This window comes from Periophthalmus magnuspinnatus, chromosome 24 (genome assembly GCF_009829125.3).
Source record: "Periophthalmus magnuspinnatus isolate fPerMag1 chromosome 24, fPerMag1.2.pri, whole genome shotgun sequence".
NCBI classification, from domain to species: domain Eukaryota; kingdom Metazoa; phylum Chordata; class Actinopteri; order Gobiiformes; family Gobiidae; genus Periophthalmus; species Periophthalmus magnuspinnatus.
The window spans coordinates 20,451,033-20,464,434 of record NC_047149.1 but is presented as its reverse complement, the minus strand read 5'-3'; positions in this window follow the sequence as shown (position 1 = coordinate 20,464,434).

Sequence of the window (13,402 nt, the reverse complement as noted above, 5' to 3'; positions counted from 1 at the left end):
CATCCAGGCGACATGGGTCCGTCTCCTCGTCTTGGTGGGAGAGAAGGAGCCGGAGGAGAAGAAAGCAGAGATGATTTCCTTGTGAAAAGCAGCATTGATTTTGTGGCACGCTGAATTTGTCTGGTTCGCGGTTGGGGAGCGTTGTGTTGGGATTGACCGGGTTAGGAACACCAGCAGTGGGTATGTAAAAGTGTCAGTGAGACATAAGACGGTTTAAGTAGTGTTTACTTGAGGAGGTTTGACACAAGGGTATTAAGCAGTTTTTATTACAGAAAAAATATTCAGACTTCAGGTATTACGTGTATTTTTTTCCCCCCAACTATAAAATATGTAAATAAATATCTGTTAAATGGGGTGAGGCCTATCAATTCCACAATTTGAAATCAAAACTGCAATTTATCGTGAATAGCAATGTAAAATAAGGATTTGAGTATGTTACCTGATTTAAAAAAAAAACAAAAAAAACAAACTACTTTAAACAATTTGCAGTGGTTCAAAGAGTTTCCTCAGTTTGCGAACTATTCACTGCAATATTTGGTAAAAGTTCATCAGCTTCAGTTTTAAACCTTCTTTTTGTCAAATGGGAGAGTTTGTTTACCTATTTCATCTGTTTCGAATACTTCCTGTAGCAGATGTAACAAACTACTGAGATTTGTAGTCACATCCATTTACTTTTAATACCAAGGAACCTGTTACAACCCAGCTCAGTTAAGGAAAGGGGAAGTAACAAAAAGCAAACCAAGATGGAAAAATGGTAAAATAAGAAGTAATTTAATTAACAGGAATGTAAGGGTAACTAAACAAAGATAAATAAAAGGTTCCTTGCAAGGGGTTACACAAAAAAAAAAAAAAAAAAAAAGGTAAAGTTAACGACAAAACAAACTTCACAATCCAAAAATCATATACAAACAGAGAGAAGGATTCGCCAAGGGAGACCCACTGCCAGCGATCATGAGCGGATTTTTCATGGAAAAACTGGAACAACAAGCCATCGCCACAGCACCAACTGCTCATACACCACCTGAACATCATGGACCACACTGTCAGCATCAAATTCACACATGAGCACAGGAGCAAAACAAAGAAACAGCATTTTTGGACTTAAAAATACACTACAATGATGACGGAAGCATAAAAACTAAACCGCAAACCCACACACACTGACCAATACCAACTATGGACATCTGAAAGCCCAACAGAACACAAATTGTCAGAAGTTGGAACACTTTACAACCGGGCCACCATCATCACAGACACTCAAGACAGAGAGGAGGAGGAAACGCATACAAACAACACACTCACCAACTGTCAGGATCCACAATGGGCAATAGAAAAAAGAAAAAAAACAGGCACGAAACACAAAAAGGAAGAAAAAGGACACATGATACCAGAAATCCTGCAATAGTCACACTGCCATACATCAGGGGGGGTCAGAGAATGCATGCAGAGAGCCATCGGGAAACACAACACAACTCAGACAGTTATTAGTGAAACCAAAGGACAGAATACAACCAGAACAAACCATGTCGATCGTGCAACAAAACACATTTAGGTGAACCAGGAAGACCATTTGGACCATGGGAGAAAGACACCAAAAAGAGGGTGAAAAATAAATGGTTAACAGATAAACAAGAGCAATAAAAGGACAGGCAGACCAGGAAAATCTGAAATCAGCCATATCTGAACAAAACTACATCATGGGCTGGAACAATGCCAGGGTCATCCGAGCTGAAAGCAAGAAATACCACCACTGGAACAGAGAGACCATCGAGATCTGCAAACGAGGTCAAAGGAGCATAAACCGTGACGAGGGAGCGAACACCTTATCACACACACGGGATGCAGTCGTGGAGAAGGAGTCACACAGTAGGACGTGAAAGCTTCTCCTACTGTCTGACAAAACCAAAATAAAGAACCTGCAAGACACGACACAGTGCCATCACGTGACGCTTCTGAGGACGGCTACAGGAAGTGGCCAAAACGTGTATAGCAAGTAAACAAACGCTCCTGTCTAACAAAAATATCACTGCAATGACGTTTTTCAGCGTTTTTCACAACTCTCAAAGACAAGCGGAGTTTTGGAATGACGGCAAAGCTAAGAACAACAAGCATGCTAACACACGCTTCCTGTTTATTGGTCTATAAAATGCTTTCTAATTAGACGCAAACAGCCCGCAGCAGACTTATTTTCAAAAGCTGCTTATGTAATATATCTGTACAGGGATAGGACACATTTTGCCAGGGCCTTTAATACTAATATGTCTTCTGTAATGTTGAACTTTAAGGTAAAAATGAAGGAATGTGTACTACGTTCTTGTGTGGAACTTGCCACAAGGCTAGCTTCTTTTTTTTTCTATTTGCACACATTATACAAGTCTTAACAGGAGTTTAAGTGTTAAGTGGCATTTGACTGCTGATGCGAGACTGCACACATTTATAAAAGACAAACAACTCTGCGCTGGAAATATCTGACTCCAAACACAATATGAGCCCATAGTGTTGTTTTATTCAATAGATCTTTGTGTCGTGCTGGCGGTTTTATAAGCCAGCGCACAAAGCACACAGCCCACAATAGGCCACCAGTGGAGCAGGAAAAGGCACTGCTGTATTTTGGGAACAGGGTCCTGCGAGACACTTGGGGAGCAGCTATTTTATTCCCCACAGTCAATCTTCAAGTAATACACCAAATACATTTATCTTATCTGACCCATGGGGGCATAAAACAGAACACACTTTCAAGACACTTCAGGAGATCAGTACAAATTCAGGAGATCAATACATGAGGAAATAGTTTGCTCCTAAAACAGGCAATTGATAGATTTCAGATGCTACAATGTGATGATGTCATACTCCCAGATCAGGGCAAGAGACAGTTTTTTCCTATTAGAACATGAAATATCCAAAAGGTAAATTCACAAATGTTCAACGTGATAACTTCTATTCTTGAGGAAACCCCAGAACTTGCTATAATACAACAAACATCATCATCATCATTTCACCTGCCCCCATTTGTATTAAATATTATTGGCCTATAGAATGTTGTGATGTGATCTGAAATCTAACAATAGGTCACAATTTAAAGTATGCTGCGCAACATTTATCTTACCGTATATCCTAAAATTAAATGAAAAAAAAAAACAAAGCAAAATTGCAAGTAGAACAATAGGAACAATAGGATTACAGAGTTTTAAATTAGTAAAGAAACGTATTATCTGAACAGTCTGATCTGATGCAAAGAGTTTGAAATCATTGTGAGACGGGTTAACGGTTTCAACGTGCAGCTGTAGTAAGCCTCAAAAATAAAACACATAGTTAAAATAATAGTTGAGTTCAGCGTGCATGTTGAAACTTCAGACCTGTTGTAGAAGTTTTCACCTTACCCAAGAAATGGTGGTAAAAGTAAAAAGGCTGGAGACCAACTGGATGTCTAAAGTAGGAGAAGTTTATTTACCATCAATTTGGGCCCAGAGTTACTTGAAAAGCCAACATAGCATCTCAAAAGTGAACATAGTATGATGTTTGAGTGTTCAGGCCTCCCTCCCTGTAATTCCAGATGTAGCAAATGTAGTGAGACTATGAAGGCCAGTAGGCTCCGGTTAGACAATGGTATGCCAAGGGAAAATAATAGTGTAACTATGGCTTCTGTGAGACAATGTTAAACTGAAAAATGTAGGTGGGGAATAAATTATTTAAATTCTCTCGCAAGACCGTCTGGAAAGTTATATAATGCACCCTTAACTTTTAACCCATTAAAACTTGGACACGACCTTGATAACCACATCATCATCTGGCTCTGTCCGCTGATGGTGAATTTATTTTAAAATGTTTGTTTTTGTTTTGGCCGTCCAGTGTCCTGCAGTGTTGTTCATTTGGCTGAGTCACATTGGCTCTGGCAGGGCTGAACCAGGACGGATTGGGATGGCTGGATTTTGGATGGTGCCGAGGAGCAGACGTGGGAACTCTGTCCGCTGTTCTCCCATCTGCCGCGCTCTGGAGAGGGGCAAGGGGTCAGGGAAGCAAGAGGCAGTGTGTTCTGGGGGCCGCGGGGGGCGACGAATGCGTGCATGGAGCTTATACTCATACATGTACACATATAAGGTACTGTTGTCTGCATGTGGAGACGGCTTTGTAAACAACTTAAGCTGCTGTACACGTACATATGGTGAAGAACACTTTTCAGTACAAACAAATATGTGTGAGTCACTGGAAAAATTTAATCAAATAGATGGTTTTGTCATAGGAGTGCACATTATGTAAACATAATTAAATATATTGCATGAAACTGTTCAGCCAGAGGGATTCACAAACCACTGTACTTTCTGTGCTAATAATTCCATTCCTGGTTAAGCAGAAGTTGACTGAGTGCGAAAACTGAATGCTACATCTTAAACGCAAATTAAAAACTTCAATTAATTAGTCTATTTATTTTAATTTATCAGACTGCAACAAGAAGCTGACATGAAATACATCTAGAAATGCAAGGGTAGATTTGCAAGGGTAGATCTGTCATGGTGCCAAATTCTCAAATGCATGCAACATTTAAATTGTAATCTATGCAAGATGCAAAGTTTGTGGGTCATCATTTGGCAACAAGTGCTTGGCGCGGTCTGGCTTTTCTGATTGGCTGAGGCACTCATAAACGCCCAACTTTTAGAGCATAAAAGTTAATGGAATTGCAATATCCTCACAAACAAAAGGGGTGCCAAAAAGGGAACGCAACTCACGAACAAGCAAAATATCTTAAAATCAGGCTAAAATCACAAGTTCTCTCAATTTAAATCCTCCTTAAGTGTTTATCTCTTGAATCATCATATAGAAATACTACTCATTTTGTTGCTTTGATGGACCACTATGAGAAAAAGGTCTAGTGAAGCAGCACATTCCCACACAGCATTGATCTACAGATGGCAGAGTGAGAGGTGCCGGCTTCAAGCTTTTCTGGACCAAATCTTCCTCTTCAACCTCTCTCTCTCCTCCTCTTCCTCCTCTCCCCCTCACCTGACACTCATTCATCATGGGCAGGCACCAGTCTGCTTTACAGCCATTTGGATGCAGAGGGCGCGGTGCACTAACCTTGGCGGAAGGCTTGATTTCTTCACTGTGTCATGTGACAGCAGCACTCGTTTCACACATCACGTACTTCATTGTAAACACTTAAACCACTGGGGTTGAAACACCTGCCTATTATCATTTTATTGGCTATATGACTACAGCATATAGGTATATTTTAATTATAATCACTCCACATAACATCACATGAAAAGATGACAATTTACTTTTTTGTTCTTCCTGGAATTGTAACGGCATGAAACATTTGATTAATCCTTTACTAATACTCCGTTTACATCTCAAAAGATCAAAATGCTCTGCCGTCTGACAAAAAAATGAAAAACGCAATTCAAAATCAAACGTGAATGAAACAAAACACAATTCCAGGTATGTGTCTGATGAACAACATTCTAACATGGGTTAAAGCTCATGTGAGTCAATTTTGTGTAATATAGGGCCTTTAATTATGTGCACTGGTCACAAAACAAAAATAAAACCCTGTTGATTTACACTGTCTGTATGAATGTTTTAAGACAGTTCAGTAAATGTACTAAAATAGAATATCAACATTGTAAGACACCGTTACACAAAAAAGTGCAACCATCTATGGAGCTGAATCTGCATCATCATAAACCTGAAAACTCATTATCAAGGGGTCGATTCCTGGATGAACCCTGTCCGTATCATGGGTCAAATGCAGAGAAAAATGGTAAATGGTCATGTTTTTATATGTGCCACCTTCAAGGCACTCAAAGTACTTTACATCAAGGAACCATTCACTCATTCACGCACACATTCATACGCCAGTGTACGCAAACACTGGGGGCGAGATGGGTTAAGTGTCTTACCCAAGGACATAACGAGATTTCTGGCAGCTGGAATTGCACTGCCAACCTGTGGACCAGTGGTGTACCAAGGACGTTTACATCGAGAACGTGATTCGAACAGCCAACCTTCGGATCAGTGGAGAAACACTCTACCATCTGAGCTACTGTCGCCCCAACAGAATACATTACTGTGCCAATGACATTTGCCTGAGCCTTCAAAGATACCATATTTTATTGTTTAATATAGCATTCATCCCTGTATCTAAAGCAGGCATTGTCTTCAAAGTACTTTCTTTTGAAGAAAACTGTTGGGACTGCTTATTATTTACTATCCACTTTGTCAATATCTCTGCATCAAACAATCGTGGGAGTAAACAGTCTATTTAATAAACCTATTTATCAAAGTGGCTGGGGTCTGTATTCTCAGAGGACTTGGCAGCTGTACAGTCAAACATATACAATCAAAGTACTCCCCTCTTTGTTACATCCTGTACATTGTCGGTGCATTTTCTTTAATCCCGTCCCCCCTGAGCCTCTCCAAACAGGTGAAGTCCCGGGCTCTTACAGGTTTCATATAATCTCCAACAGCAGATGGGTGCATGGTCGCCGGTCTGCCAGCTCTGCACCGCGGGCGACCATGGCAACGAAAACACAAATGCTCCCGACGCCAAGAGAGCGGGCCAGTGCTCACCGCGGGGCCCACCAACACAGAACCGCCACATGAAGCAATATGGATCAGTGTATACAACAACAGACTGTCAGTGTTAACACATACTGATGGCCTGGGAGCATCACATTTTATTACATTAGGGGTGTGTTCATATTTGTCCTGTTTAGCCATAGTCTGAGCTAAGTTTAGCTCTGATTTGGACTTGGTTTGGTACAGTTCTAGCTTAAGTTTAGTCTCAGGTTTAACCTCAGTTTAGTATGTGTGAAATTGTAAATTAACTCTTCGATACTGTTAGCAATGGATGCGATTAATGAACATTAGAAAGAAAGTAGAGGTCAGGGATACCGTAAAGCAGCTATGGTAGTGTACAAGTCTCTCCATGGCCTAGCACCAAAGTACATCTCCCACGTGTTAGTGCCATATGAAGCATCTCACACTTAGGACTAAACATGGGGAAATCAGCGTTTCCTGGAAAAGTCTTCCTGAAGATGTGAAACAGGCCTCTACTTTGACAATGTTTAAGTCCAAGCTCAAAACGGTTCTATTTAGCTGTGCATATGACTGGAAGGTTTTTATTCTGCACTCTTCTCTTTTAATGTTAATTTTATGATGAGTTTTATGTTTGGATTTGTTTATATTGTGATTTTAATGTCTTTCTTATTCTGTAAAGCACTCTGAATTACTTGTACGACTTGTGCTGTACAAATACACTTGCCTTACCATTGGCGCAGATTGGAGGTCACTTTTTTAACTCCCCTGAGGCAGATGTGGCTAAGGAGTTGGGCTTACTATGAGAGTGTGTGCAAGAAAACATCAACAAAAAAGCAAGCCATTGTTTTTATACAGTGTTTTTTTCTGCTTTATTATTAATTCAGTACATTATTTGTCACACTCTGACCACCACCACTAAGTTGATGAAATGTCTTGCCCAAGGACACAAAAACTAGTCATTGCCACAATCATCTGAGCACACATAGTTCAATTTAATTCAATTTGGCTAACTCAATATCACAACAGCAGTCGCCTCACAGGGCTTCACAAAATTGGATTAACCAACAGAAAGTTGCGAAACCAAACATTGAAACAGTCATCGGTCAAAAAAACAAAACAGACTGACCAGCACTCGAAAACAGTCATGCTTACCAGGGCATCCTATGTTCCTAAACCTTTCTCTGGACAATGAAATATCAATGGTTGTGGTTAAAAAGTAAATAAGCTATACCTGCAACTGAAAATGTGGCCTCAGACTGTCCTCCACCTGCAAGTAAACATCCAGAACAACAGCTCCAAGATAAAATACCATAAGTGCTTAGAGTCATTTGTGGTGCTTAATTCATCAGTCCCTGCTGGTTCCCCATCATCAGCTAAGCCTCCATCTGCTTTTACCAACACCAAGAGGAAGCAGGTAATAACAGGGATATGAAGAGCCATGGAGCGAGGACAATGGGGTATCAATAAGAGCTCATATCTTTCTCCTTTAATATCAAACTGCAGGCCGTTCTTTGATTCAAACGTGGTCTTGATCAGTCAGAACAGTGGAGATATGTGAAACGTTCAGGATAAAATCAGGTTTGAAAGTCTCGCCTCAAAGTGCTGATAAGTGGATTTGCGGGGAATGTGTGGATGTAATGGTAAAGTATGTTTACAGCTGGCATGTGTGACCAATCCATTTTCTGAAATAAAATGGGTTTTGATGCAAACATGAGTCAGGCAAATGCGTCACGATCATAACTCAAAAGATTCTGTTTTCCTTCAAATGTGCGCTATGTAGCTTTTCCGGTGAATGGTTTGCCACCTGCCTGTCTCCATGGAGATGTTAGTGCTTTGCCTGGAATGTTCCACAATATGACATTCGATAGCTGGTTTCAGGTTGGGTATGAAGAGGGACAACCTTGTTCACAGTAAGAATGTAGGTTTATTCAGGTATTTTTAGCAGTAAAAACACCTGTAATTGAAAGAATGGAAGATAGATAAGTTTAATGCCATACTGTGCAACATTCCAGGCAAAGCAATAAGATCTTCAGACAAGCAAGTGGTGGAAAAGTTACATAGTTAAGCTTAAAATGTGAGCTGTTATCTGCCTTACTGGGGCAGATAACAGCTCACAATAATTGTAAATAAAACAAAATAATACAAGAACAAAACACTGACTTTCTATTGGAAAAGTTCTCTTCCAACTAAGCTACTTCCACCTTGATAAAAATCCATTCGAAGCCACTTAATCTCTCGCCATGGTTATTTTTGTTATGCATTCACCTTATTCAAACTTTGGCCTTTCCTTTACACAACTTACATCTCTACTCTATACACCATGCAAACTGTTGTACGTTGATATGGGTCACGATTCGTCTCTCCTCTATTCTTGTACTTGCTGTATAATCCATTGTTCTCTCCACATGGAAGCTGTCTGAAAGTGCGTATGCCATCCCAAAAAGCCGGCTGCCTCCTAAATTAATCACAGCACTTTAACATCTATGTGTTCTCTGCTGAGCCAGCCCCAAAGTTGGGGGAAGGAGAAAGAATGCTAAGCAGCTTCCTAAAGTCTTGGCTTCACTCGGGACACTTGGCGGAGTTAACAAAACACACCTTCTACCTTTTTATATGCGTCATTGCCTCCATATCATTTTGTACTTGTGGTCATCCATCTTGCTTTGTCATTTCTATCATTAATATATGTCTCATATTTCAAATACACTGCAAAAAAGTTACAAATTTGGTCCTATAATGGAAATATTTGTGGTTAGATTGCAGCTATAACAGTACACTTTGCTGTTGTGTCATTGAGCAACACTCTTCTCCAACCTTGTCTAAGTTTGAGTGTGTTTTATGTGTTTTTGTGATTGATAGTGGTCACAGAGTCTTTTGGTTCAGATCGGCAGCCATGTCTCTGTCACTTAGGCCCAGGGCAGATGTGGCGATACAGAAGTACAGAAGCTTGTTAGGAAAAACTGGAGGTGTTCTTGCTAAGACTACGCAGGGGATGCAAAATTCCACAACTTGGCTTACCACCATCACCATTTAGAAGTGAATGGGAGGTGCCCTTAAGTCCAAAAAAGTGGCTAATTTTGTCTTACAAATGGAAAGTGCCTGAGAATGAATGTGGTGTGTGCATGAGTGAGTGATTGGTGGTGGTCACAAATGCCATTGGTGAAGGTTGGCAGTTACGGCTTACCACCTTTAAAGAGTGAATGATTATCTGTGAGTTTATGTGTGCCAAGTATATGTCAGGGTATTCAGAAAAGTCTATTCAAAACAAAACATTCTCCACTGTTGGAAATTTTAACGTGTCATAACTACTCAATAACAATGCATTAAATTAAGGTCAGTTTACCCATTCTAGTTATATTCATTTTTTTATTTTTTGCAGTGTTGCTTGCAGCCTCCCTTGTCCTTATGCCTGTGCTCAGCTGGTGACTGCGTACCACCAGACTGCTCCTTTTGTGTGTGGGTGGGGGGCACTGGTGGAGGGGGCAGAGGAGGAGGAGGAGGGTCCTAGAGATTGACACAGGCATCCATCAACATGAGCATGTGCTGTTCCTATGGCTGCCACAGAGATTTCACTCGAGCCTGTCCACATCAATTATACAAGCTAAAGAACTACACATGCATACACATTTTCTTTTATCTTTACCTGTTTTTTATATACTAATAACCCAGAAGAAAAGAACAGCGACTGTAAGATTTTGAAAGCAAATTGTCAAACTATATGATTTAAAATACAATAAAATACGATGAGAACTTATTTACAACATAAGACTATCTAGTTATTTGCTTGCACAGAGAACTACAACAATGCTGAATGTAATATTGCATATTTTATCTAGTAAGTAAGAGATTATGCACATCAATGAACATGTAAAATATATTTAAGCCATGGTGTCCCACAAGTATCAGTCGTTGGACCATTAATCTTTACTGCCTAAACTTTCTGCTTATACGCATATCTAGCTCCATATTTCATCCACAAATGGATCTTAAATAATGTATTAGCTTGTATTGTTTAAGAATTTAACTATATGGCTAATTTTGTTCATGGACAGCTAATTTCTTCATAAGCATAACTCAAAAGATTTCAAGGTTCGAGTTTGCAGAAAGTCAGCAAAATCTTCATTCAAGCTCTAGAATTCAACCTCAACTTTAAAATGCAATAAAGACAAAGGGATGGTGTATGTTTTGAAGCCCACAAGAGCAAAACATTGCAAGCTGTAGGCTTATAAAATATGAGTACATTGTGAAATACAGCCAAAGCGAGACAAAGTAGAGAAGACCCGGTTTAGAAATCCTTATAATAGAACAAACTGAAGTCGTCGATATTTTAAATCCCACACCAAAACAAAACAAACAAACAAAAAAACAACAAACGCTAGAATATACTGAACACAAATATACAGAGAGATGGACAGCTGTGAACCCTGATATGAGGAGCAGAACTGGAGAAATGAAGGGCCAGTGGTGGGATAGTAATCATATTAACCAAGTGCAGCAGCTGCAGTGATGGGTTTTGACCAGTCCCATTGAAGCACCGATTTTAATGATTTATTGACAAGTGGTGTGCCTTATGGTCCATGGACTAAATAGAAACTGATCATCAACTCACTGGCAAATCAATTTATTGCATGTGAAAATGCTGAAAACTATTTAATCTTGGTATTGCACTCACAGTCTCATATTTGTGGATTTTCCCAACAACTAGGCAGGTTCCTATCAATGTGGTGCAGGGACGAGGCAGATGTCGACCATCATATAATACCAATAAAATATAGTATATGTTGATCAGAGACTTGTGCAAGCTAGCTGGTTCTAAATATAAACCATTCCTATATTTAGCCACATTGCCCCAGGCTGAGATTATTATCTTTTGTTTATTTTTTTTCTCATTAGACTAAGATCCTGAACCTACATTGCAGTCATGGTGTTGAGTTACTCTTTAAATGACCTATATTTAGCTATTTTCTGATCAGATCTATGTTATAATATTGTTTCCTCATCAAAACATACCCGGAGTTAGATTTTGTTTCATTCACACATGACACAAACCCTGCATACCGTATCTAGACATCTATGTAGAGAGTTCTTCTCACAAACAGAAAACACTCTGTTCCACCCTGTGATGTCATGTGGTGATACAGGAAGTGCTCCACTGTGTTTTTAAACTCCATACACCTTCACTAGAATCATTTGGATGATTTCAGCTTTGGAATTGCCAATCTCTACAGAGCAAAAAGTAAATGCTAGCTGTTGAAAACTACCACTACATGACAAAACAAGTTGCAACAAAGTGTTTTGAGCTTTGGAGATGTAGACAGACTAATAATGAAGGATTACTCAAACATGTGTGAATGAAATAAAACACAACTCCAACTCTAATAAATGGAAGAGAGAAGTAGATAATGTTTTTCTATTCATGTTATATTCATGTTGTTATGTTATGTTATATTCATGTTGTTATGTTACGTTATATTCATGTTATGTTGGTATGTTATGTTATATTCATGCTGTTATATCCATGTTATGTTATATTTACGTTATGTGGTTGTTATATTCATGCTTTGTTATATTTATATTATGTTATGTTATGTTGTTATATCCATGTTATGTGGTTGTTATACTTACGTTATGTGGTTGTTATATTCATATTACGTTATAATTATATTATGTTACGTTATAATTATGTTACATTATAATTATATTATGTTACATTATAATTATATTATGTTACATTATAATTATATTATGTTATGTTATATTTATATTATATTATGTTACGTTATATTCGTGTTATGTTGTTATGTTATATTCATGTTATGTTATATTCATGTTATGTTGTTATGTTACATTCATGTTATGTTATATTCATGTTATGTTATATTCATGTTATGTTGTTATGTTATATTCATGTTATGTTATATTCATGTTATGTTATATTCATGTTATGTTGTTATGTTATATTGTTATGTTATATTCATGTTATGTTGTTATGTTATATTCATGTTATGTTATGTTATATTCATGTTATGTTATGTTATATTCATGTTATGTTATGTTATATTCATGTTATGTTATGTTATATTCATGTTATGTTGTTATATTCATGTTATGTTGTTATATTCATGTTATGTTACGTTATATTCATGTTATGTTGTTATGTTATATTCACGTTATGTTATATTCATGTTATGTTATATTCATGTTATGTTGTTATGTTATATTCATGGTATGTTATATTCATGTTATGTTATATTCATGTTATGTTATGTTGTTATGTTATATTCATGTTATGTTGTTATGTTATATTCATGTTATGTTGTTATGTTATATTCATGTTATGTTATATTCATGTTATGTTATATTCATGTTATGTTATGTTATATTCATGTTATGTTATGTTACGTTATATTCATGCTATGTTGTTATTTAACTAATGTCAAGTATTATGCTAACTGTATAGGGCCTACATTTTGACCTACACATTTCAGTTGAATAGGGGCTGAATGGGAGATACACTTCTTTGTGAAATTCTGCTTCATTTTTTTTTACTATTTGAATTTCAACATCTATTTATATGTGTTTTCTAGATCTAGATCAGTGAGATTATTACGGGGATGTTTTTAAATTTTCAATCAAACATGTTTTATTAGTTGCTATAATCAACACCTGCTTCATCAGCTCACACATTTGAAAATAGTCAACAGGTTCGAGCTTGTCACACGTCGCAGCTATGCAGGATTTTTTTACACTGTACCCATAAAAAACTGTACTGTATAATCTTTTAGCAGTCAGTTTACTCAAGCCAAGCAAGCCTGTTATGTTTTTGTCCCATTTTACATCTGAGAAAAAAATAATAATACAAAAACTG